Here is a 16453-nt window from a genome sequence, read left to right on the forward strand (position 1 = left end):
TCCAGGTGTCCCCAGACTATCTTTCAAAGGCAATCACCTCCTGATCTGTTGGCCTTGCCATACATGGATAATAACAAAATCCTGGATACATGATTTTAAAACAGTTCCTGCTTTTAATGTTTTTCCTCTAAAACCATGTATTTTCTTGGGAAGCTCAGCACTACGTTTAAAGAGGTTTTTACATTTTCTCTAGTATTTTTAGCTTTCAGTGAGCAATGCAGGCTTTAACCCTTCAGGTGTGCCCTTTCCCTTTGAGACAAAGATGCTGCTGACACTGAGCTCCACTGAGTGATGTCCTCACCTGCTTCCTCTCTCTCTCACACACACACACACACACACACACACAAACTTCAACCACGTGGCTCTTGATGGCTCTCCCAGGCTTCCTGCTGGTTTGCAGTTGTAAAGCTCTCCTGATTTCACCATAAGCAGAAGCTGGATTTTTGTTGTTCCCTTTGGTTTGGGATGATTTTCAGGAAGAGAAAGGGGAAATGCCCTGTTGGTGCCAACTTCCACAAATTGGGAATCATCCAATTTGCTTACTTCACCCAAATTTTTTATTTTAATTCCAGTTAGTTAATATACAACATTCTGTTAGTTTCAGGTGTACAATATAGTGATTCAACACTTCCATACATCACCTGGTGCTCATCACGACAAGTGCCCTCCTTAATCCCCTTCACCTGTCTCACCCATTCCCCGCCCCCCTCGCCCACTGTAACCATCAGTTTGTTCTCTATAGTCGAGTCTGTTTGTTTCCCTTTGCTCATTTGTTTTGTTTCTTAAATTCCACATGAGTGAAATCATGGCATTTGTCTTTCTCTGACTGACATATTTCACTTATACTCTCTAGCTCCACCCATGACTTCATCCTAATTTGTGTTGGGAGGGATGCCTGGGTGGCTCAGTCAGTTATACATCTGCCTTCAGCTCAGGTCATGATCCCAGGGTCCTGGGATCAAGTCCCGCATGGGGGGGGGGTTCCCTGCTCAGCGGGGAGCCTGCTTCTCCCTCTGCCTACCACTCTCCCTGCTTGTGCTCGCTCTCTGACAAAGTCTTAAAAAAAACCCACAAATTTATGTTGGGAGATTTATTTTTTGGGGGGGATTTGTTGATAGAAGCGTGTTGATACATGATTGATACATGATACATGTTGATACATGTTGATAGAAGCGTGTTGATACATGCTTCTGTACTTTGTTCAACTGAACTAGAGTATCTGTTGTATGGCTAACTCTCTCCCCTATTTAGGGACATGAACACTTTAGGTTATTCTAAAAAAAATTTTGTTACAGGGGCACCTGGGTTGTTCAGTCGGTTAAGCATCTGCCTTTGGCTCAGGTCATGATCGCAGAATTCTGGGATCGAGCCCCGCGTCGGGCTCCCTGCTCAGCGGAGAGTCTGCTTCTCCCTCTGCCCCTCCCCCTGCTCATGCTGTGTGTGTGTCTCTCTCTCTCAAATAAATAAAGAAAATCTTTTAAAAACACTTTTTTTGTTACAAATAATGCTAGGATGAGCAATTCTTATGTTTCCTTGTACACATATGTAAGAATTTGCCTGGGATCATATCTAGAAGTATAATTATTAGGTATTGACAATGAAAATCTTCCATTTTCCTGAATATGTCAAATTGTTCTCTCAAGCTGTTACAGCAATTTACATTCTGTGGCAGGCAGAATAGTGCGCCCCCACCACCAAGGATGTTCACCTTCAAATCCCCTGACACGGCAATGGGAACTCTGCAGATATGGTTAAGAATCACGAGTTTGGGGCGCCTGGGTGGCTCAGTCGTTAAGCGTCTGCCTTCGGCTCAGGTCATGATCCCAGGGTCCTGAGATCGAGTCCCACATCGGGCTCCCTGCTCAGCGGGAAGCCTGCTTCTCCCTCTCCCACTCCCCCTGCTTGTGTTCCTGCTCTCACTGTCTCTCTCTGTCAAATAAATAAATAAAATCTTAAAAAAAAAAAAAAAGAATCACGAGATTGACATTCCGTTCTCAACCAAAGCTTCTCTTTAAGTAGTTTATTATGGAAAACTGTCACACTAACTTAAAGGAAAGGGTGGGGAGATACTCTGCTAAACAAGTAAATAGAAATACTGAATGTGAAAAAAAAGAATCATGAGATTATTCTAGTTTATCCAGGTAACCCAACGTAACCACAAATGTCCTTATAAGTGGAGGGGAGACAGGAGAGTCCGAGAGAGATCTGAAATTGCTACCCTGTTGGCTCTGAAGATGGAAGAAGAAGCCATGAGCCAAGATACAGAGACAGCCCCCAGGAACTCGAAAAGGCAAGTGAATGATTCTCCCCAAGAGTCTCTAGAAGGAATGCAGCCCTGCCAACAACTCTATATAGTCCAGTAGAACCTATTTTGGATTTCTGCCCTTCGGAACTATAAGATAATACATTTCTTGGGGAAGACATTGTTTTCTATTTCCCCCAGTTGGAGCAGAAGCTGAAACAGACCATTTCCCTAAAAGGTTCCCTTCCCAGTGGGTAGACTTCCTCTGGCCCACCTTTCACTAAGACCAGAGCCCTTCCTGGGCGCTGCTTCACGCAAGGGTCTTGGTTGTGGCTCCCATCTTCAATAGATTATTAGGACCCAAGGCTCGGGGTCCAGGTGTGGACAAACCTCTCAAGACAGCCTGCACTTCAGGAACTGGGATTCCTGCTGCCTCTTCATCCTATACCCATTGGGAATTCTTATTTTTCCATTCCATTGCCCGTTCTTATAAGCTTAGCATTCATTTAAGATTGTTTATCCAGCAGTTCTAGATATATTACATCGGGAAGTTATTTCAGACCATCTAGTCTGTGATACTGCTAGAAGCAGAAGATCAAATGACTCCTACCATCAAATTATGCACTAGGATATGCCACAGAACATTTCTTTAATTTCTGTCTTACTCAGAATCCTTATATTTAAACCAGATAAAAGCACAGTATCTATTCTGGGGCTGGGATCGAAGGGAACAGAGCAACCCACTCATTCCTCTCAATTCCCTGAGATGCCTTTCAGGAAACTTCAGGGCCCTGCTGAGTGCTGTATGCAAACCATAGCAAGGCAAGGACCTGTGTGAAGGTACTGAATGACACGCAATTGTGAAACTTGAGATTCAGAGCTGCACTCTTCTTGGAGTTATACTCACCAAGCTACGAACTAAGGGTCTAGAACTATGAAAAAGGAGTCAGAAGACCTAAGCTCTAAATCCGGGTTGTGTCATGAGCAAGCTCTGTAACCCTGGGGAGTCTCTTCACTTGTGCCTAAGATTCCCCACCTGAAAAATGAAGGAGGTAGACTCTGAGGTTCCTTCCAAATCTTTCAGTCTGTAGCTTTTATGTATATTACCTTTGCTGGAGTCAGAGGTGGGCTGGGGTGATGGATGCTCACCTTTACCACATATACTCTGACCAGGACCTTGATGGGCAGGTTCTGTGGGACTCCCCGGGAGATCTGGGGCTCAGAGAATGACACTGCCTCTGATTCAGGGTAAATAAGGAAGGATCCCTGGATTTGGGGGAGACAGAAAAATCCCTGGGAAGAGAGTCTTCCTCCTACATCCCCACCTGTACTCCTTGCCTCTCTTCTTTCCCCCAAACATACCTTGAACTTGCCTACAAGATGTCCAGACGCTTCTTCTTCTCCAACTCCATCCTGGCCCCCTTGCCCTCAGTACAGGGGAAACACATTCAACCAGTCTTCAAAGTGGTTAAACTCTTCCTCCAGGGTACCATTGTAGATCTGAAAGGCAAGGGCCTCAGTGACCCTAGCCGATGGCCAGAATCCTAGCACAATTCTCTCTCCCAGACACCCACTCACCTTCAGGGTGGCGATTGCCTTCTTCTGGGGTATGGAGCCTTTGACTTCAGCCTCATCCTGACCCTGGTCTTGGGTCTTGGGCCTCCCCATTCACAGAAATGAGGTTGACCCCATCTGGGAATAGCAGAAATGCCACAATTAAAAATACTGGTGTCAGAGGAAGGAGGGAGACAGACAGAGCAGGAGCAAGAAAGCCAAATCTCCTACCTGACTGCCTGGGATCATCCATTTCATCCTCCTCAAAGTTGGTCTGAAATCAAAGGGCAAGTCAGAGATTCTTCCCTTTCCCTCACCTCCTTTATCTATCCCTTTTCTAGGACAGGGAGTTGGGAAACTTCAGTTCAAGGTCCAGCTGTGTGAACCACTTGCATTTTCAAAGCTTAAGTTTGTCTAGTCCTGCGCTGCCCCAGACAGTAACCCCCAGGTACGTGTGTCTAATGAGCACTTGAACTGAGTGCAAAATACACACCAGATTTTAAAGACTTAGTATAAAATAAGAATGTCAAATATCTCTTTATTAATTTTGTATAATGGTTCCTTGTTGAAATGGTATTTTAGATATGTTAGGTTAAACAAAATATATTATTAAGATCAATTTTACCTCTTTCCTTTTACTTTTTTTAAAAATTTGTCTACCTAAGAAGTTAAAATGACATATGTGGCTCACATATTTCTGGGAGCACAGCTGTAGATAATAGAATTAGTAATTCTCAGCTTCTAGAACTTTTATGAAGATGAGAAGAGGTATCTAATGAAGAGCTCTGAAAAGCTGTGGAGCATCTCACGCCACATTTCATGAGATCCTTCTTCTTGCCATTTATCCTCCTCAACCTCCAGCTGCAGCCCGGGACCCGCCCCTGCCCCCACCTGCCCCTGGAGCTCCTGCAGTGAGGCCACCAGTCAAGCTCTTCAGGATCTGGGATGTCCTCCTCCAGCTCAGGGCCTTGGTTCAGGAGGCTCCCCAGGGGAAGCTTCTTCAGAGAAGCCTAAGAGAGAGAGAACTCAGTGCCCCTAACCCAGCACCACCCCAAGCCCCGCCAGCCCCTTCTCCACCCATCTCCCATATCCCATCACCTTCAGAAGCTGTCTGGGCATCCCCACTTCAGCCAAGAAAGGATCTAGGGACTTCTGTCCTGGGAGAGGGGAAATGATACCAGGAGGAGGTCATGTGAGTAGAAGTCAGACTCCCTGGAGCCATCTCAACCAGGAACCAGAGGGGATTCTGTCTGGTGGCCCCTTACCTTGTGGTCCCTTGAGCACTAGGTCCCCTGTCTCCTCCTGTTCTCCTTCCTCCTCGGGGGGTCCTCATGACCCCGGAGTGTGAATCGCAGCATGTGGGAGACAATATGGGAACTGACAAGCACAGTGCAGCCAAAGACCCGGCGCTCAATCACCAGGATGCTGAGGGGGCGCTGCAGGTAAGGCTGCTCGGGCAAGTCCTGGGGTGGGGAGAGAGGAACTGGGTCTCTGAAGGCCTGGAGAGGAGGAGAGGCAGCAGCAGGGTGGGACAGAAAACAATGGAGCTAAATCTGCCTTCTCAGCTCAGCTCTGCCACAGCCTCATCATGTCATATCTGGTAATGACGGAGCCTGTTTTCCTGGCAAACAAGGGACACAATCCTGGACTCAAAAGACTGTTGTAAATATCAAATGACATAATAGATATAAAACTACTTTGGAGCCTACAAAGCGCTATCAGAAACATGTGGTGGTGGTGGTTGCTATTATATAAAGGACCAATGTTTAGTTTGCTAATATAGATTTAGAGCCATAAAAATGTGTATGTCCTTTATTTTTTTTAAGATTTTTTATTATTATTTATTTGAGAGAGAGAGAGCACGAGGCGGGGAGGTCAGAGGGAGAAGCAGACTCCCCACTGAGCAGGGAGCCCGATGTGGGACTCGATGCTGAGACTCCAGGATCATGACCTGAGCCAAAGGCAGTCACTTAACCAAGTGATCCACCCAGGCATCCTGTGTATGTCCTTTAATACAGGAATTCTATATCTATCAGTGGATCCTAAGGGGGAGGGACAATAATTAAAATACTGTATTGTTAGGTTTATTTTATATATGTGTGACAATTATCTCACAAAGGAGGAAGAAGGTAAGAATGGTGCTATGATGGAGAAAAGTTTTACTGGAATGAAATTAGTATTAATCTGAAGTAGACTGTGAAAAATCAGTCTGTATACTGCAATCCCTAGAGTAACTACTAAGTGAAAATCAACAAAGGAATTAAAGCAGTACACTAATAAATATCTATTTAATACAAAAGAAGGTGGTAAAGGAGGAACAAAAATATATATGAGACACATAGAAAACAAACAGCAAAATGGCAGATGTAAATCCAACCATGTCAATAATAACATCAAATGTGACTTTGATGTGAAAACAAAGGCTAAAGAAATGTAGAAAAAAATGAAGTTTCCTTTGCAGCCCATTAACAAGTACTTAAGACAGGCAGAGTGACCTTCCTCCACACTCAACTAACTGCCTGGTTGCTAATCCTTTGCGAGAGGCAAAAGGCAACCCTAGCCTGACATTAGCCTGACCTCCAGGATCCTGTAAATCTTCTTTAACATATAAAAATCCCTTGGGAAACTTCCTTTATCTCTACCTCCCAAGATATATCTTAGCCATCATCCTCCAAGCATACAGCCCACTGATCGACACCTGAAGGATCTCATGACTGAAATTTTTTGGGGGTTTTTTGAGATTTTTTTTTTTTTTTTGACAGAGAGAGACAGCGAGAGAGGGAACAAAAGCAGGGGGAGTGGGAGAGGGAGAAGCAGGCTTCCCGCTGAGCAGAGAGCCTGACGTGGGGCTGGATCCCAGGACCCTGGGACCATGACCTGAGCTGAAGGCAGATGCTTAACCAACTGAGCCACCCAGGCGCCCCATGACTGAGGTTGTTATTAAACAGTAATAAATGCCCTTTTCCTAACAACAACTAGACCTTCAAATCCTGGAAACCTTGCTTCCAAATTCCTTCGAGATTTATGCTATCCCTAACCCCCTCCCAACTTGAAAGTCTATAATGGGGGCACCTGGGTGGCTCAGTCGTTAAGCGTCTGCCTTCACCTTCAGTCATGATCCCACAGTCCTGGGATTGAGCCCTACATTGGGCTCCCTGCTCAGCGGGAGGCCCACCTCTCCCTCTCCCACTCCCCCTGCTTGTATTCCCTCTCTCGCTGTCTCTCTGTCAAATAAATAAATAAAATCTTTATTAAAAAGAAAAGATGCAACTACTGGAACACCTGGGTAGCTCAGCCAGTTAAGTGTCTGACTCTTGATTTCATTTTGGCTCAGGTCATGATCTCAGGGTCTTGGGATCAAGCCCAACATCAGACTCCATGCTCAGTGCTGAGTCTGCTTGAGATTCTCTCTCTCCCTCCGCCTGCGACGCTTTCTCTCTCTCAAATAAATAAATCTTTAAAAAAAAAGATGCAACTACCTAATGTATAAGAGACACTCTTTAGAAAGACACATAATATAGGTTGAAAGGAAAAGAATGAAGAAAGATACATGCGAAAGATATGCAAACAGTAACCATAGCGAGCTGGAGTGGCTATACTATCAGGCAAAATAGACTTTAAGACACAAAATTTACTAGAGGCAAAAAGGGACATTTTATAATGATAAACACCAATTCATAGGAAGCTATAACAATTGTAAGCATATATGCACCTAACGACAGAACCTCAAAATATAAGAAGTAAACTGCAACAAAATTAAAGGGAGGGAAAACAATTTAACAATAATAGTTGGAGATTTCAATAGCATATTCTCAACAATGGATGGAACTAGTCAGAAAATCCCCAGGAAGGCTTTCTTTAAGGCTTACATAATGTTATCAACCCAGCTTGACCTGACATCCATAGAGCATTCTACCCAACATGGGAAGAATGCTCAGGCATTCTTTTCAAGTGCACAACGGAGAGAGGGATATTCCTCACTTTGCATAATGAGATGGGAAATGAAAGGAAACACTCCCTAGAAGTTCAGTGAGCAAACTGCTTTCAGCTTCACCCTCTTACAAGCACAATCAAGTTTTCAAACTGAAAACTCCTACATGTGAAACAGAGTCAAGAAACTGTTAAGGTTTTTGTTGTTTTTGTTCTTTGTTTGTTCTTGTGGGGTTTTACCCCCTTGCAGTCTGGAACCACTACACTTTGTCACCCAGGCACATCACTCTTCAGTTTACAAACCCTTTCACCAAGATCCTTTCCCTCACTGGCTCCTCATAGCACTCCTCTAAGGAGGCATTTGGTGTATCATCTTCAATCTTTTTTTCTTTTGTACCTGTTACTCCTTTAAACAAACAAACACTAAAGCTCAACTAAGACAAGTGATCTGACAAGCTCCTAAGTGGCATTCTCAGAATTTGAGTCCAAAGTCCATACTACAAGAATTACAAAATACACAAAGGATGCATCTTTCTTCTTAGCCCCTGGTGTCTCAGAGACTAGATAGATTCCTTTTGACCTATACTTCATGACACTTACCTAACCCACTCATTCAACAGAGCCAAGAGAGCACCACCAGTTCATGGATTAATCCAGAGATTAGCAAACTATAGCCTGCAAGCCAAATCTGGCCCACTGCCTGTTTTTGTAAATAAAGTTTTATTGGAACACAGTCATACTTATTCATTTACTTGCTGTCTATGTCTGTTTTCATGCTACTAAGTCAGAGGTAAGTAATTGCAACTGAGACTATATGGCCTAAAATATTTACTATCTGGCTTTTTACAGAAAGTTTGTTGATCCCTTGATTAATCTAAGATAACTGGCTGGGAATTCACCATCCCACTGCCCTTTCACTTCTTAGTCCAGCATTTCCTGCTCCCAGCCCACATCCTCACCACTGTCAGATGTGACACTCAGCCTGACGAGTTCAGTGAAATTGGGGTTCTCATGGTAATTGGCCAGGACCTCTGACTCCACACGTCGCCCAGCCACCTCCAGCACAATCTGGGCCTGCTCCACCTCGAACAGATGCACACGGCCAAGGCCTCTCAGACCCCAGAACAGCACCTGGGGTCAGGAAGTGAGAAATTCAGTGGCCTGCATCTGACAGAGGGCACCCAGATGTGCGTGTGGTGGGGGTGGGGGAGATGTGAGTGTGCCCGGCAATACCTCAACACAGAACTCCCTGAGCGCTGGACGCACATCAGGTCGCAGGGACAGGCGTCCGGAGAGGTGCTCAACCAGTTGTGTCAGGTCCTGGGGCTCTACATCACTGGGCACTGAGGGCTGCAAGGGGCAAGAGATCAGAGATCACGGAGGAAGCAGGCCAAAGGAGGGAGATCTGGGCTTAGGGAGGGGACATTGAGAGCTGCCAGTGAAATCTCAAGCCAGAGGAACTGGGCAAGGCTGGATGGGCAGGAAGGGAGCATCCCAGGAAACAGCCAGGTACAGGAAGGGAGGGTGGGCGTCTGAGGCACGAGGATCCACCTGCAGTCTCGGGTCTCTAGGGCTGGAAGTCTGGCAAAGTGAACCTACAGTGTGTCTGCTTCTAATGTTCCCTGAAGTCAGGGGGTCCAGTGAGGTGACCCCAGGACAGATCTGCAGCTTGCATTCTCTGGGGGCAAAGTACTTGGAGGAGTAACCCCAGGATATGTTCCATAATCTCTGGAGCTGGACCACTTGAAAGAATAACAAGAGGAGTCCACAGCCTGTGCCGGCTAAGCCAGGGTACCCTGACCTCGAGCTGGCCACTGTAGTCCAGTTCAATGAGTTCAAAGGTGGCAATGAGCTCTCCGGCTGCCCTGGGCCCCTTCCTTAGGGGGAAGAACTGCAGCCCAGGGCGTTGGTAAGGGTCCTCCATCAGCTTTTCCCTTGGGGCAGCCAGTGCCCTGCCCAGGAACACAGAGGGGCACCTGTGGAGAGCAGGGCCGTGAAGACAAAAGTAGAAGACACTCAGGAGCAAGGGGAGGGGGGCATCAAGATGAGGAGTGGGGGGGCGCCTGGGTGGCTCAGTTGGTTAAGCGACTGCCTTCGGCTCAGGTCATGATCCTGGAGTCCCGGGATCGAGTCCCGCATCAGGCTCCCTGCTCAGCAGGGAGTCTGCTTCTCCCTCTGACCCTCTTCCCTCTCATGCTTTCTATCTCTCATTCTCTCTCTCTCTCAAATAAATAAATAAAATCTTTAAAAAAAAAAAAAAAAGATGAGGAGTGGGGGCGCTCAGGGGTGGAAACACAGGTAGGGCCCAGGCCACACTCACAAACTTATTGTGGTCAAAGACATTGACGACCACTAATGGAGGCTCCTCCTGCAAATGGTCCCTCCTCCGTCTATGATCAACTGATCAAACACCAAGAGCTCAACCCACAGGGGGCTCAGCGTCTGCTCCAGGACCTTGGGGGCCATGCCGAGAGGGAGTCAAAGGCAGGCATCCAAAGAATCTCCCAACATACATCCCAGGTGAGCATTCTTGCCCTAAAGTAGTACTTTAAGCAGCTGTTTATCACAAAAGGAGGGAGAGTGTGATAAAGATGAGAGTGCCCTTCAGACTGGGGTTAGAGCCTGCCCTCCCAGCCTGGTCCCCCTAACTGTAATCTGCCGCCCTTGGGGCTAGTCCTACAGTCAACCCGGAAAACAATTCCTCGCCCTGAAGGCCCTCCAGTTTTATACGACCCCCTAAATCAGGGCAGTCCAAACCAGTATCCTGTCCTGAAAATCCAGGGCAGGAAGACAGACTTAGGGCCTGAGGAAATGCTCAGCCTTTACCCCACAATTTCTCCTGGAGCCCCCCCAACCCACACCCCAGTTCAGGCCTCACCTGTGTGGTCTGGCACTGGGTAGAGATGAGGACTCGAGCAAAGGGGTCTGAAAGCCCACTGTCATCTGCTGCCAACACCCCTCGGGCCTGGTACAAGTGAGCTCGGGGCTGGAAGTAGCTGAAGTCTGGGGTGGGGAAAAGACAAAGATGTTTGCTCAGTGGACCACTGGAGTCCCTGACCCCAAGGCCCCTACCCCTGCCCCCAGCTGGGCTTCTAGCCTCACACCTCGGGCAAATATTGAGCTGGGCCCTATACTCGCCATCCCAGCACAGGTGGTGTGGCAGCCCCTCGGAGGGCTCGGGCAGCAGGTCCCAGGGGAGCTCTGAGGTGCAGGCCTTGGCTTGCTTACCCGGCCCCAGCCACAGAAAGAGCTCCAGCCTGGCACAGACCTCACCAGGAGCTGCCCCAGGTGCCTATTGTAGGGAGGTGGCATGATAGCATCTGCCTCTTATTACCCCAGCTAGACCAGCCCCTGCTCCCCTAGGGCATGCCCACACTCTTTGTATCGATAGATCATTCCCCGATGCCAAATCCAAAGAGTACTCCCTGTACCCTACCCTTTCATCCCACTTCCTGCCCTCCATCCAGTACCCCATGACCCTGAACACTCCCATTCCCTAGTCTTCCTGCCCCAACACTTACTTCCTATACCAAACCCCACACCCCCAAACTGTGCACTCCCACACCCCACACTTACCTCCTCAGTCCCCTCTGTCCCAACACATTTAGATTCCCTGTCCCCTACCCCAACAACCACAGCTCCTCAACACTCGGGACCCCTGTTGGCATCTATTCCGGGGACACCTCACTTAGAAGCATTTTGCCCCAAACCAGCTGTACTTATAAGGAACTGACTAGTCACTCTCCCATCTTTACTACCTGCCCGTCTGTCAGAGCCCAGGCAGCCAAAGGGCCAGTGTTGGCCCAGAGCTCTCAAAACTTGGTGTTTATCTCACATCAAAGGGGACCTAGGTAAAGGCACAACCTCTTTTGGCTTTTGGGATAACTGAAAAGGTATACTTTTAAAAATTAAAATAAAACACTTTTTAACTTTAAAAAAATTTCTTTTAATTGAAAAAATTTTTAAATAAAAATAAATTTTTTTTCATTAAAAAAAGACTTTGAGGACTCCTTGTTGGGAACCACAGGTCTCTACCCTGTGCCCCTCACCCCACTCCAGTCTCCAGCAACCCACACCCCCTCACTGTGAGCAGTAGACTCTAGATCTTCCCACAGTCCCGGCCCCGTTCCTCCTCGACCACAGAGAACAGCACATCCTGGGCAGGGATCCGGGCTCAGGCCACATGGCGCCGCCCACTGAGCATCCAGACCAGCACATCTGGGAGGGGTGGCTGGGGCTGCGGGCAGAGAATGGGGTCACGGATAGAGCTGAGACCACCTGCTCCCACAGCTTCCACTGGACAGATGGACAAAATACCCAACATAGCCCTGATACAGACCCATAAACCCCAGATCCATGTGGCCATCTGCCTCCTAGACATCTCTCCCCTGGATGCCCCACAGGCAACCTCAAAGTCCAACCTGACTTCTTTGTGTGGGTGTGTGATAAAATACAGGTAGCATAAAATTTACCACTGCAACCATTTTTAAGTGTACAGCTCAGTAGTAACTGTGCATCAATCACTGTTGGGCAATCATCACCACCAGGGTATTCAGGGTAGGGAAATGGTGGCCCGGTGTTACCTCCTGGGCCAGGAAGCACAGTTTTGCCAAGAGCTTTTTGGCCAGTGCCACCTTCTCTTGCACATTGCCCTGTCTCAGACCCCGTAGAAGCCACAGTCCTTGCTTTGCCAACAGGTTCTGGAAGGGCAGGAAGAAAACATGAGTGGAGGGCCCCAGCTAGGTGCCCCCGGTCCCCCTTCCCCAGACCGTACCAGGCTATACACCAGCAGTTTCCCTCAGCAGCAATCCAGAGCGTTGGGCCGGGTCATTGTCCTGCGCTCAGCACTGTGACAGAACTGTCTGCCGCGAGCAGGGGCAGGCATGGCAGGTGGGAGTCAAAGGAGGGAACGCTGACCCTTGGGGGCCACCTCCCTCAGAGCAGGCCTCCCACCCACAGACTTCCTCACAGCCCCTCTCTCTCACGTTCCTAAGCCAACCATGGCTTCTGTATGTGGACCACTCCCAAATTCAGAGGCCAGCCTCCCCTTAGAGCCCCAGAATGCACTAGTATGTAACTATCTACTGTCTGGCTACTCAAGGCTGGCCCAGGACCAACAGCATTAGTACCACCTAATTAGAAACACAGCACCAGCCCCACCCCAGAACCTGCTGCTAGAACCTGCATGCTGATTCCCTGGCGGATTCCAACGCACACTAAAGGCTCAGATGGGCTGTGCCTGACAGTCCCCAAATTGACCAGAGGTAGCTCAAACCAAGTGCACGATTTCCAATTACCCCCCACCCCCCAAAAAACCCTGCTTTACTTCAAAACTTCAGAGAAACCCTTCACTGCTCTTTCACTCACATTCCACATGGATCCATTGGCATATTATTTAGGCTCTACCTTCAAAATATGTTCAGCATCTGACCACTTGTCTCCTTTCCTAGCACCGCCCGAGTCCAAGCCACCATCATTTCCCACCTAGGACTACTGCAACAGCCTCCTAGCTGCTCTTACCATGTCTGCTGTCTACTCTTCCCCCACTCCCCCTGAATAGTCTCAGTACAGCATCCAGAGTGATCTTGTCAACACTTTTCCAGACTATTTCACTCCTCTCCAGAGGTTTTCTCACCTCAGAGTAAACAACAGAATTCTTCAAAAGGCCCTACATAATCAGTCTCCCTTGATCTCCCTGTCCTCATCAAATATTACTCTCCCCTCATGCACAGCCCACCCGTTACACGGGCTGTTCTGCTCCTCCAGGAATACACCCAGCCCATCACCACCTCCAGGCCTTTGTATTAGCTGCTCCCTCTGCTAGAATGTTTGGCCCCTGGATCTTTGCATGGCTCACTTCCCGTCTCCATTCAAGCCTCTCTTCAAATGTTACCTCCTCTCAGACTGTTCCTGATCATCCCACGTAAACAGCCCCAGCCACTTTCTCTATCCTCATAGTCTGCTTTATTTGTCTCTCCAAATAAAAGGTAATAGAAGGTCCCTAGGGCAGGGACTTCATTCTGATTACCACTGTACCCTCAGGCCCTGGCACCTAATCGATGCTGAAAAAATATTTGCTGGGTAAAGTAAAATGATTTTTGTAAAGATTTTATTTATTTATTTGAGAGGGAGAGAGCACAAGTAGAGGGGAGGGGCAGAGGGAGAGGGAGAAACTGACTCCCTGTGGAGCAGGGAACCCGATGTGGGGCTCGATCCCAGGACCCTGGGATCATGACCTAAGCCAAAGGCAGACACTTAATGGACTGAGCCACCCAGGCACCCCAAATGATTTTTGAGACATAATATTTTGGGCCCTTTATGACCCATGATGATTTCTTAAGTTTTTATTATGGAAATTTTCCAAAATATATAAAATAAATAACTCCAAGGATTTTTCACCTAACACTGCTCCCAGAGCTTACACTTTTAGCTTACTAATGCTCTTTCCTCCCAAGACTTCCATTGGTAGAAATAATCAACAAAATAAATCTTGAGTCAAATCTTCTTGATAAGATTTAGATCCATAAGATTGGATTCACGGAAACTGGATCTGATGGAAATAATAGCCACAAAAGAAAACCACACTGGCCAAAGCTATAAATAGTGAAATATGATATGGACAAATCTTTCATTGAAATTTCCTTGCCAAAGAATAATTTCAGTAAAAAAATAATTTTAGTAAAGTGAAATAGAAACAGTGTAATCGCACCATATAGAAAATCAAGCAAGGAATTAAATTGGATTAAGGGTGGTTACTCTTTGGGAGATGTAGAGAATGTAGACAGAGAAAAGATACAGTGAAGCCCTGGGACATAATCGCACAAACATTTGCAATATGTACAAGTACAAGAAGAGAGAGGGAGCCAGCAAAAGAGAAGGAATGGCAAGGGAAGCAGAAGGAAAACCAGGGGCATGGAAGCCAACAGCAGAGTCTTCCAAGAGGAGGGTGGAGTCAACTGCATCCACTGACACTGAGGGCAGAAAAGTGTCCACCTACAGCCCACCTACAACCAGGCCCTTGACTGAGTCCAACTTTCACCCTACCTCTGCATGCCAGAGCTCTCCAGTTCCTCAGATTTCTTTTTTCTCTGCTCCCTAGGTAATCTTATCCAGTTCCATCTATGTGTTGACAGCTTGCTATTTTTCATTTCTAGCCTAAAAGTTTCCCCAGAACTCAACTCATACAGCTAGCTGCCTAGCAGACATTTCTGCTTCTGAGTCTAATAGACATCTCAAAGTTAACATACCCCAAAATGAGCTTCTGATATTCCCTTTGTTCCCATCAGACTTTCTCCCTCTTGTTTTCCATCACTCAGTAAATAGCACCATCTATATAGTTGTGCAAGCCAAGATCTTGAGAGTCATTCGTGACTCTTTGCACATTTTCCTCATCCCCTATACTTTCCATTCACAAGTCCTGAGGTGTCACCTCCAAAGTTCAAATTGCTCTTGAATCCATTCATGTCACTTTATGTCCACTGCAACCACCCTAGATTCATCATTATTGGTCACCTGGATTATTACAATGCCCTCTTTAGTAATCTCTTTGCTTCATCTCTTATATCACCCCTCTGCCACCAACCCTTTTTAAGGGTAAGTTAGAGCATATCCCTTCTCTTTTCAAAACCGTCAGTGGCTCCTGATCTAACTCAGAGAAGAAGCCAAGGTCATTAGAATGGCCAATGAGGCTTCCACATGCCTCTCCCCACCATCATCTTCCTTCCCCCCACCCCACACCCTGCAGCCTCATCTACTCTGCTCACTCTGCTGCATTCACACTGGTTTCCTTCCTTCTCCTCAAACACACCAGGCATGTTTCACCACAGTGCCTTTGCTCACGCTGTCCCTTCTGCCTGGAACACCCTTACAGATACAGCTTACTCCTTCGGTTTCTTCATGTCAACTTCACAACGGCCTCTCCTCGCCATCCTTTCTAAAATTGCAACACCTCTCTCTAATATTTCCTAGCTTTGTTTTCTCCCTAACACTATCCTTATCATAATTCTTATGTCTTCCTTGCTGTTTACATGTTTCTTATCTGTTTCCATCCAACTCCCACCCTATCCCCCACCAAAATATAAATTTTAGGATTTTTTTGTTGGCAAGAATGCTTTTTCACTGTTATTCCTATACCTAAAACAGTGTCTGGCATGGTAAGTGCCATAAACATTTATTAAATGGATTAATAAATCTTTTGAGAAGAGGATCAGAAAAACACTCAAGTACCTGGAGCAGGTTATAGAATCCAGGGCAGTGAAGGTCAAAGATGGAAGTCACCAGAACAAGTATATGTGGTTACAGTAATGACCTGGTAACTAGGGACCAGTTGATGCTGCAGGAGAGAAAGTGGACAACTGCAGAGCTAATTCCTCCAGTAGGTGAGAGATGAAATCAAGATCACAGCCATGGCTATGGGAGCAGGGACCCTTCCTCTGCTGTAGCAGGAGGGGGAGTGAGCAGATGGATGCAGAGCTGGCAAGGCGGTAGACTGGGTGGAGGAAGCTGAGGCTCCTATTTTCTCCATGAAGAAGGAGGGGAAGTCAGGAGCTGGAACAAGTGTGGAGAAAAGAAGCAGGGGAGATCTGAGGGGAGGGCGGGTTAGGGAGCTTAAGTCTCTAGAAGAGGGAGAAAGGGAGCCTACTGGAGCGGAAGGGCCTAACCCCCAATAATTTCCATCAAGTTCCCTTGATACAGATAATCATCTCCTTCTCATTCTTCTGTAAAAGT

At 47.0% G+C, this 16453-nt stretch overlaps 1 pseudogene; it reads right to left on the reverse strand.

The window, feature by feature from the left end:
• Nucleotides 1-16453, reverse strand: part of LOC113937724 — a 31110-nt pseudogene that overhangs the window by 6736 nt on the left and 7921 nt on the right.

Source organism: Zalophus californianus, chromosome 8, assembly GCF_009762305.2.
Source record: "Zalophus californianus isolate mZalCal1 chromosome 8, mZalCal1.pri.v2, whole genome shotgun sequence".
In the NCBI taxonomy this organism is placed as follows: Eukaryota; Metazoa; Chordata; class Mammalia; order Carnivora; family Otariidae; genus Zalophus; species Zalophus californianus.